Raw genomic sequence first — 9,494 nt, 5'->3', positions numbered from 1 at the left:
TTCTTAGAATCTATAACTCACAACTGGTAAATATGACCATTCGTAGGTTCCGAGCGAAACGTAAATTGAGTTTAAGCGAGCGTAAGACGCGTCGGTAGTATGTAAAGCCTCTACCTCTTTCCTTCTTTTTGGCACGTCCTAGTCATACTAGTGTGAAGATCGGAACCTCGGGAATAATTCTGCTCTTGGAAATCCGAGTTTGATTTTGCATACTATTCATTCAAATAAAACAATTGAACTATAATCTTTATATTTAGTTAAAAGAATGCTCAAGCCTCCATAACCTTTGCAATGTGTCCAAATTGCTTCGAAACTCGCATAGGTGACTTTACGGAGCCTAATGTTTGTAATTTAGGTCCTTCGCCTCAACTTGACCCGAGGTGGGCCCGCAAGTCCCGAGAATTCCTTATTTGGTTTGTTTGTCTCATTTTCGTATGATATGAAAAGGAAACGTTTGCCTATGACTCTAAGGTCCGTTTGAAATGTCCTATAATGTTATTTGAACGTTCTTCACTGTGTATGATACTAAATTTTCCGAGAATGACCTACGATGTATTTTTCGAAAAATTGGTAACTTAAAAATCCGCGACTTTTTGTATACTAATTCCGATTGACCTCCGGTACTTATTTTGAGCTATCTGACACCAATGTATATGTATGTGAAATTATGTGTCGAGTTCGGGAATTTACTTTTAATACGCATACGGTTTCGCAATCACTGGCCAAAAGCCAATGATTATGATTGCTCGCTTCGCGGTACCCGGGCCGGCTCGTAATCGTGCGCACTTTATGATAAATTCGGCGCATGTTGTGTTTCGGTTTCCGCACTTTCGCCATAGGACCGGTTACCGTATATGGAGTTATGCCGGATATGGCCGATGATATGATTTGTTCCCGCGAACGTGATACGTCGCGATACGATACGTGTGATATGATATGTCTGGGGTATGTACTTGGAGATTTGAAACCTTCCTGAGTATGTTGTGTTGTGGCACCTGGCCGGGTAGGTAGCCACGTTCCCGAGCGTTATGCATGATTTTGATTTGTATTATTTACATATGTTTTAGCATCAATGTGCTCGATACTGACGGGGTATTTTCTCCTTTGTACTCATATTTCACCTCGGCGTGTTTGGATTTCGTACTCGGTGTTTATATACTCGCACTTTTTTCGTAATCGAATTTTCTTCGGGGTCGCGTTTCATGCCCACAGTGTAATCGATATACGTCCGTGCACCCGCCGCCGTAGGCTACACACTCGCTATCTTCGGGATTGCTCCTTTTGATCCGGAGCCTCGTTTTCGTTGGTATATATGCTTTTGCCGTTTAGGCGCATGCCAGGCATTTGGACTTTTCTGGTACGACGGGGCCTCGTCTCCGTCATATGTTTCCTCGTTCGGAGTTTGTAGAGGTCCGTAGTCATCTATGTGCGGGTCGCAGGGTCCTATGAATGTTTGTTTTGTCGCGATTTGTATCTTACGCGGTTCCGTTTGGTCCGGGGGCCATAGCGGCCCATATGTCCGCATATGTGTATATATGTGTTCGGCGATGTATGTTCCGCCATTTTCGACTTTGATATGGCATTGTATATTCTGCGACCGCTATGTTGGTATTTATTTTTACGGTCGCTTAAATTAATGAAATGTCCAGCAAAGAAATTTGAGATTTGATAGAGGTCCGTTTGGGTGTAAAAGGCCCGCGCCCCCGGGTGGGGGGAATATCGTTATTTTCGCTGTTTTTTACCCTTTTAATTCAAGAGACAACCAAGGAGAACATGTAAGATACTTGATGAGTTGCACATGAAAGGGGTTCAACTCTTGGGGGAAAGATCAAACCAAATTTAGCGGGAAAATTCCAATTTGCCAAAAAAAATATGTAAGCAAAAGGCTTTAGAATCATAGATGAAATAAAGATTACCATTACAAGGAAGCGTATTATCTCATTTTAGTGGAAACTTATATCATGGAAGGTCCGTCATCTTTAAGGATGGACAAGAAAGATAAGGACGGGAAACACTTTAATAGAGCCGTTTGGAAAAAAGGGGTTTTAAACCCTTTCGGAATACGCCCGACAAATTTTTGAAAATGTTTCAATCAATAACCAAAGAAACATGGAAATATGGACAACACTTTAATATAAGTCATGTATGAAGTAGAGGGCTCCCCTTTAAAAGAATATGATCGATTTTCCCCGGAAAAAAGATCGGTGAAATTTTTTCCCGAGTTCTAGTCATACAAAAGAAAGAAAAGCCCTAATACCTCGTCGATGGAATTATATATTTTTCCCCGAGTCCTGGGAATCCTTACGAATGATTTTTTTACATAATACGGACTATTGATCAAAACCAAGGTCATAGCTTATAAAAATTTCCCCCTTTAGACATTTAATCAAGCAACCCCGTGGGTGAATTTATAGGCCCTTTTTGAAACAAAATTTTGAAAAGCTACCAAATTCTACTTTTTCCCCCAATATGATCCCATCCATATCACCATATCCCCAAAAAAAAAAAAAACACAACAAAACCATATAAAATCCCCCAAAAAAAAAGCTAAGTTCATAAAAGTTTCATGTATAAAGAGTTTGTTCTAGGGGGTTTTCCCCAAATTTCTATGATAAAATTGTAGAAGTTCAAAGAGATAAAAAGGAATTTAAAAAATATACCTTAGTCCATGAAAATCACTTCAAACTCTAAGTTACTTTAAAACAAGGTTTTCCTCCCAAAAAGGGGAAAAAGTGAAGGGAAAACACAATTTGGAAAATTTTCATGTTGTTCTTCATGTTAAAGTTGATATTTTGCTCTTGGTATGGATTGAGATTGATGGAGGATTAATTGGATAGGGGGTTTTAGGGTTTTCTAGGTTGGGTATGGTGAGAAAATGGAAAAAATCCGTGTAAAAAGGGCCCCCTTTATACTTGGGCAATTTAAAACGACCCTTTTTCCCGGGGTTTCGTCCCTAGGCAAAAAGTGAATTTCTCTCTTTCCCCCAATGTTGTATAGATGAAAAGGGAAAAAGCCTTTGGGGGAAAATGAAACCCCCAGGCCTTTTTTATTTTATAGGTGGATCACCCCCTAAACCAAGTAGATTGAGGGGAAAAGTCAAAAATTTTCCCACCCAAAATTTTGAAATTTACAAACTTAACTTTCGAAGCCCCTTTTTCGATTTTTAGTTTTTCGTTTTTACTTCCCAAAATTAACAAGAGACCATTATACAATTCAAATGCTTCATATCATTCCTTATCATGGGAGCACTCTAATCCCCCCAAGTACAAGTTTCATATTCAACTTCCCGTTTTTGACAAACTCATGTTTTTTGTTTCTTCACCTCCAAATCTTCCGTCACTTACTAATATTATTTATAGACTTTTGTAACCATTTATAAATAGTAACCCTTTTAACTTCAAGACAATTTTTTTTTGAATTTGGCGATCCCCAGATGCGACTTTAACGTGCAAAAATTTCCGGGGGAAGTCAAAAAGCTGAGATCCTACTGGGTTTGTGCCGTATCGGATGTTCGTTACAAAAGTTTTATGAAGGGGTTTGTTTCCAAAAGATAGGGAGTACGAGATTAGAAACAAAAAGTAGCTTACAAGGTTTTTGGAGAAACAAAACGAGAAAATGATTAAGCGGAAAAACATGAAGTCCAAGTACCCGAATTTTTCCACCCCAAAAGAGATTCAAGATGAGACATCGGTTTTTGGGGTATGAAATGCTTTTTAATCTTTTGGTCGTGTGTGGCCATAATTTATTCATTTTTTGGACCCGGAGGCGTTGTTATGGGCATTATGATGGAGGTAGCGCCATATTCGGAAAACTTGGGAAAATTTTGTAAATTTTGGGGAAATTAACATTCGGGGAGAAATTTTTTAAAAGGGGGGAATGTTACACCTCAAAAAAAATTTTATGTCGTCGCATGCCCCATAGATTAACGGGGAAAAAATATGATGTTTCTACAAGTAAATAGTACTAAACGGTTCTAATTAAGATTCCAAAAACGTTTTAACAAAAAAAAAACTTAAGAAAGGGGAAGTATACATTGTGTTTAAAAAGTTTTGCAAATACCAGTAACGTTGATCTAATGATGTCTTGAGAAAAGAAAATCCATAGATTGTCAATGAAGGTTAAACAAGTGTTAAGAAGGTTTTATAAGGATTGGAGATCAAACGAAACACAAATAATTCCCGGGAAAAAGTGGAGTTATAGACCACTTTTACGGTCCTAAAAGGGGTTGATCCCCAACAAGAAAATTTTTTTCCCGATGGTGAAATACGACACTTATAGGGACTTAAGTTATAGGGACGTATAAGGGTCCGATAAACCCGCGGCCGAGCTTTTTTTCAAGATAAAAAGATGTTCCCCTTCATTATTTTCATTTTCGCACTTTCCATTTTCAAAGTCTCTAGAACATTCCACCCATTTCTTTTTCAAGAACCCAAAGGGGAAATCAAAGATCAACATCATTAATTCAAGTAAACCAAGTGCAAAGCTTTTGGGGTCTGAAGTCAAGAATTTCTTTGGGGGGAACTAGGATTTTTTCAATGAAGCTTTTCTATCCAAAATCCATTCCTACACGATCAAAGGTGGTTTTTGATCATTTTATTTATTTAAATTTGGTAGGTGGGAAGATTTGGATTATAAAAGGGAAGAGAAGAGGGGTAAAAATATGAGAATAAAATTTTTTTGAGTAGTAGCTTCACTTGAATCGTGATTTTTGACATGTTACGGTATAATTAGTTATAAATGACATTAAGAATAAGGGGGAAAACATAAAACTTTCCCCCGAGAATTTCGATTGTATAGGTTATCCTTTTAATCCTAGTACTTTCAGATTTTTTTGTTACTTTCAGCCCTTTTTCTCGACTTTATTATACCCACACCCGCCCCCGGGGGGCGCGTTTAGCCCCCGGGTTTTGGGGAAAAGGGTTAAAATCCGCCCCTAGTTGCCGTCCCAACGGACACCCACTTTTTCTCGAGTTTGTCGGGTTTTGGGTTTAAAATTTTTTTTGACATATAGGTAGGGGGGGCCCTTTTCCCATTTTTTTCATGTATTCAAAAAAAGGCTTTGAAAGGGTTTTTTTGGGACGGGTTTGAATGAGGGCCCTCTCACCATTTTTGTTAATAGGTGTCCATGATTCCATTCGGGTTCGTTTTTAAAGATTACATACGATGTCCTTTTTTGGCTCGCTCCCCTTTTTAGATGGGTTTTTTATGATCTAACGTTTCCTCCCATGACCCTCGTGGTTACCCTTGTTCATGATTAGATAGAAAAAGACAGCGGTTTCCGGGGAGGGGCCCGGGCCGTCCCGGGCCCCCTTTGGGGGACCAAAAATCTTAACTCGAATCCGTGCTTCTTTTTGGGTTATTTTGGGGCCAATTGCGACTTCAACCCCGTCGAGAGTCCCATTTTCATCTTGCACAAGAATTTGATTTTATTTTTTAACATTCCCCCCTTTGTCCCGAAACTAAAATATTCTCCATTAATTTAAACTGAGTTTTAAGTTAAAAATTTTGTGAAAGCCTCGCTGCCCCTTATCCGGGGCGAAAATTTTAATATACGCTCCTTTTGGAACCCGGGTCGCTAACTCCCATAACAACTCCGTGTCACCCGAGTTATTTTGGGTGTGCTTTTCCAGACTATCCTTCTTTGCTTTGATGAGCCAAAAAGGCACTCAAAAATTTAAAAATTTAATAGAATGTTTGGGTAATAAAGAATACCATGTCATTTCCCGACAATGTTTCACCAATTTTAAACAAGCCCGATTGATCCGTCCGACTACATGTTTCCAAAAGATCGATTCGATTTGTCCCCAAACCCTCGCCTTCCCGATATAGATGTCACATGTTCTTGAGGATCCGTTTCCCCTCACATTTTTGGGGTATCACATCTTGAATATTTTGGGTATCAACTTTGGGGCCTGGCGAAAAAAGTAGGGGGAATATTCTTTTCGAACGCCCCTTCAAAACCTTCCCCCAATTTAAACTATCTGGGATTTAACTCCTGAATTCCTTTCATTTTGATCCCAAACAACTAGTCAACCCCTTTTTTTTCCGATCCAAAATTGGGCAAAGCTTAAGAATTTCATGATTTTTATACATCTTATTTTCAAACCATTTTATGGGTTCTCCAGATTTTCCTGCCCCCTTTTTCATTCGCCGGGGCCCTTCCGCGGCTTTCCGTGGGTACCCCCTTTATCCCTTTTTTTTCAAACCGTTTTTTGGTTTCCGCATTTTTCCGATATCAAATATCATTGCCAAATTTGACCCAACAACCCTACTCCCGACAACGCCATCTCTCACTTGGGTTGATACCCGGCGTCTAGATCCTGAGGTAAGCCCCCGCCTTTCCCTTGTTCGAATTTCTCCAAAAACGGGATCAACTACCGAATAGGAGTGTTCAAAAATTTGGTTGTTGGCATCCGTTCGATCTCCGGGCCAACCATTTTTCGTTTTCCCCCCGATTTCACCAACTTAAAAGCGATTAGTAAGTTGCAAGTAAAAAAACAAGCCCACAATTATCCTTAGCCCCATGGCCCCAACCGTTTACTCAAAAAAATACAATTGAATTTGTTTAGGGGTTTTAAAAGGATCGGGTTTGATTTATGTAGCTAATAATAATAATAATGTAAATGATAAAAATTATAATGAATAAAATTTAAAGGGTCAAAATAAAAAGTTAAATTGCCCGGGTTTCGAGTCGGAAGAATTTCCAAAAAGATGCCTCGGGAGCGGGCCTTGAAGAACAATGAGTAAAAGGGGAAAAGAAAAAAATTGCTAATATTTTGGCAAATGCGTAAAGCATAAAGGGCAAAATTGGGGCCCCTTTCCAAATAGAAAGGGTTTGGGGCCCTTTTTTAAAAGGGAATTTGGGTCGAGGGAGAATCATTCCCCAGTAAGTACATATTTTTTTATTTAACCACTACTAGGGAACACCTAGTAGTTCCTTTTATTATTTTTAATTTTTTTTTTTATTTAACCTTTTCTATGAAACCTAGTAGTTCCTTTTTTTATTTTTAAAAATCTAAAAGAAAAATCTTTAGAAAGGAGAAAAGGAAAAAAAAATAAAATAAAACAAAAACCCAAAAGACCCTAATGATGTCGACCCAAAATTTGGTAGAAACCCCATGGGTTTTTTTTTCCATATCTTTTGGAGAGATAAAAGGGGAATCTTGAGTTGCCTCTCTTTTTCCATTGAAGTGTCAACTTTATTAAGTTTTTTCTCCCCTTCTTTCCATTGAATTGCTTAATTGGGGTATGCATTCTTCAATGTTTTTTGCTGTTTTTTCTTTGGCCTTCACCTCCTGCCTTTTTTCCCCTGGAATCGATGATTGGGTTCTTGTGTTCCCTATTGGGAGTTCTAGATCCCGAATTGTAAAATCGTTTCCCCATTCCCTTTTCCATAATTATTTTCTTTTGATGTGTTTCTTCCATACGTTGACATTTTTAAAAGGTTTCTCTATTGGTTGTTTTTTCCTTTCCCCGGGATCCTTTTTTATGATGCATGTAACGTTGGGTTTTCCGGTTTGAGTTCTTTTTGGAGTATTTTTGCATTTGGTAGTCAATAAGTTCAATAGGTTGAGCATATACGTCTAATACCACACCCAATCACTTTTATTACGGGCCCAAGGAAATTCTCTTTGTAACCCACTTGTATGAGAGGCTATTTGTATTTTTGAAAAAACTTTGGGGTTTTTGTTTTTTCTTGTAAATGTATCCCCGAAAACAAAAACAAAGTTATTAAACCTGTTCCTCTTTCCTGCCTAAGGGATTTTTAACATAAAGAACCCCCAATTTTCCTCTCCTCCTTCTTCCCCCCAAATATCTCCTCTGTTTTGATCCTCAAGTGGCGAATCCAAATTTATCATTGTTGAGACCCCCTTCCTTTGTCCGCCAAAAATGATTAAACATCCCTTCCCCTTCATCTTCTAGATTGGCCGGGGTTTACCAACGATTCCCTTCTCTGGATAGAGTGTTTTTAAAAAGTTCTTTTTTGCATTCTTTTCCAAATCTCCCCCCTACTTCAAAATTTAAGGTTTTCCCTTTTTGAATGAAATTATCAAGAGTAAGGAATCTTTTAATAAGATTTGCAAAAATTGTTTCCCCTCAACAAACTTTAGCTTGTAGAATAGCCATTGCTTTCCCCGAGTATTAGTGCTAGCTTGATTTGTTAATTCCTTTTTTTTAGCAAAAATCAAATCCCATTCTCATTCCTCAAGAAAACCTCCATGATCCTCTTCTAGGTTTTCCCTCTTTCCCCCATCCGTATTACATTTGACCCATCCCCTTGGGGCCCCCCTTCACTTGAACAACCTTAATTTTGGGTTTTTTTCCGAATAGTATCTGTGCCCCATTTGAAAGGCAGTTAAAAAATTGCCCTTCTCCCCTTCATAAATGAAAATGGTTTTCCGGCCTTAATTTAATTTTGGACATCTTTCCTCCAGTAATACTTTCTTTTTCTATAGCCCCACGAATAATTGAGATAGCTTAAAAAATGTATTTAACAGGATGTTCACGAGTATCCCACCATTGATTAATAAATGGCTCAATTGTAAATTCGGAATATTTATCCCCAGGGTTTACAAATGTCACGCCCGACGGGGCATGCGGGTACCCGGGGGTAACCACCGAGCACCGCCTACCATTACCCCTCGTATATCAAAAATTCATTCATTAATTTATACCAAAATCAGGGCCATTTTTATTAAAACTAATTACTTTTTTATATATACGCCTTTGGGTATCAAAATAATGTACATACAATAAGGAATCGGAGACCATACTACCCACACATATGATTGTTATACCTTGAAAAAAATTTTTGTTGATGCCAAAATGAATAACTAAGGAACGAAGTTTAAAAAGGGTTTAATAAAAGGAAGCATTTGATGACCCTAAGTAAGATTAAAAAAAATTCGATGTTAGACGAGAAAGTTTGCCAAGAGAAGCAAGGTACGATAAGTACCGGGAAAAGATTTACAAGTAACAAATTTAAGAGTTTTCAATGCGGAAAGATTTATAACATCCCTTAGATTGTTAAGAGGTGATAAAAAAATGTCAAAGGGTTTATAAGGATTTTGGGGATCAAACGGTCGACGAGAACAAGTTCGAAAATGGGCATTATCGGCCAAACATCGCCCTATAAAAAATAGGACCCTATGTCCGCCGTATAATCGCCGGTTAGCACCCCTCTCGACCAAATCTACAACTAGACATACGACGATAATTTATACGGGCCGTATGTTGGTCCCTAAGTTGGTCGGGGCAATTTGAATTAATAAAGGGGCCAAGTTTTTTTATTTCATTTCTCTTTCACTCCACTTTCTCTAGAACATCTCTCTACATTTTTCCCCCAAGAATTCAAGAGATATTAGTGTTCAACTTCATCAAACCAAGTGAATCAAATGTAAAAACCCTTAAAGTTCATCCAAGACAAAATCCTGGGGAAACTGGGTTTTGCTCAATGAAGGGTTGCATCCAAGGTTCATTCCCACACCATCTAA

Source organism: Lycium ferocissimum, chromosome 10, assembly GCF_029784015.1.
Source record: "Lycium ferocissimum isolate CSIRO_LF1 chromosome 10, AGI_CSIRO_Lferr_CH_V1, whole genome shotgun sequence".
In the NCBI taxonomy this organism is placed as follows: domain Eukaryota; kingdom Viridiplantae; phylum Streptophyta; class Magnoliopsida; order Solanales; family Solanaceae; genus Lycium; species Lycium ferocissimum.
The sequence above is the reverse complement of the archived record's forward strand: the minus strand, read 5'-3'. Positions refer to the sequence as shown.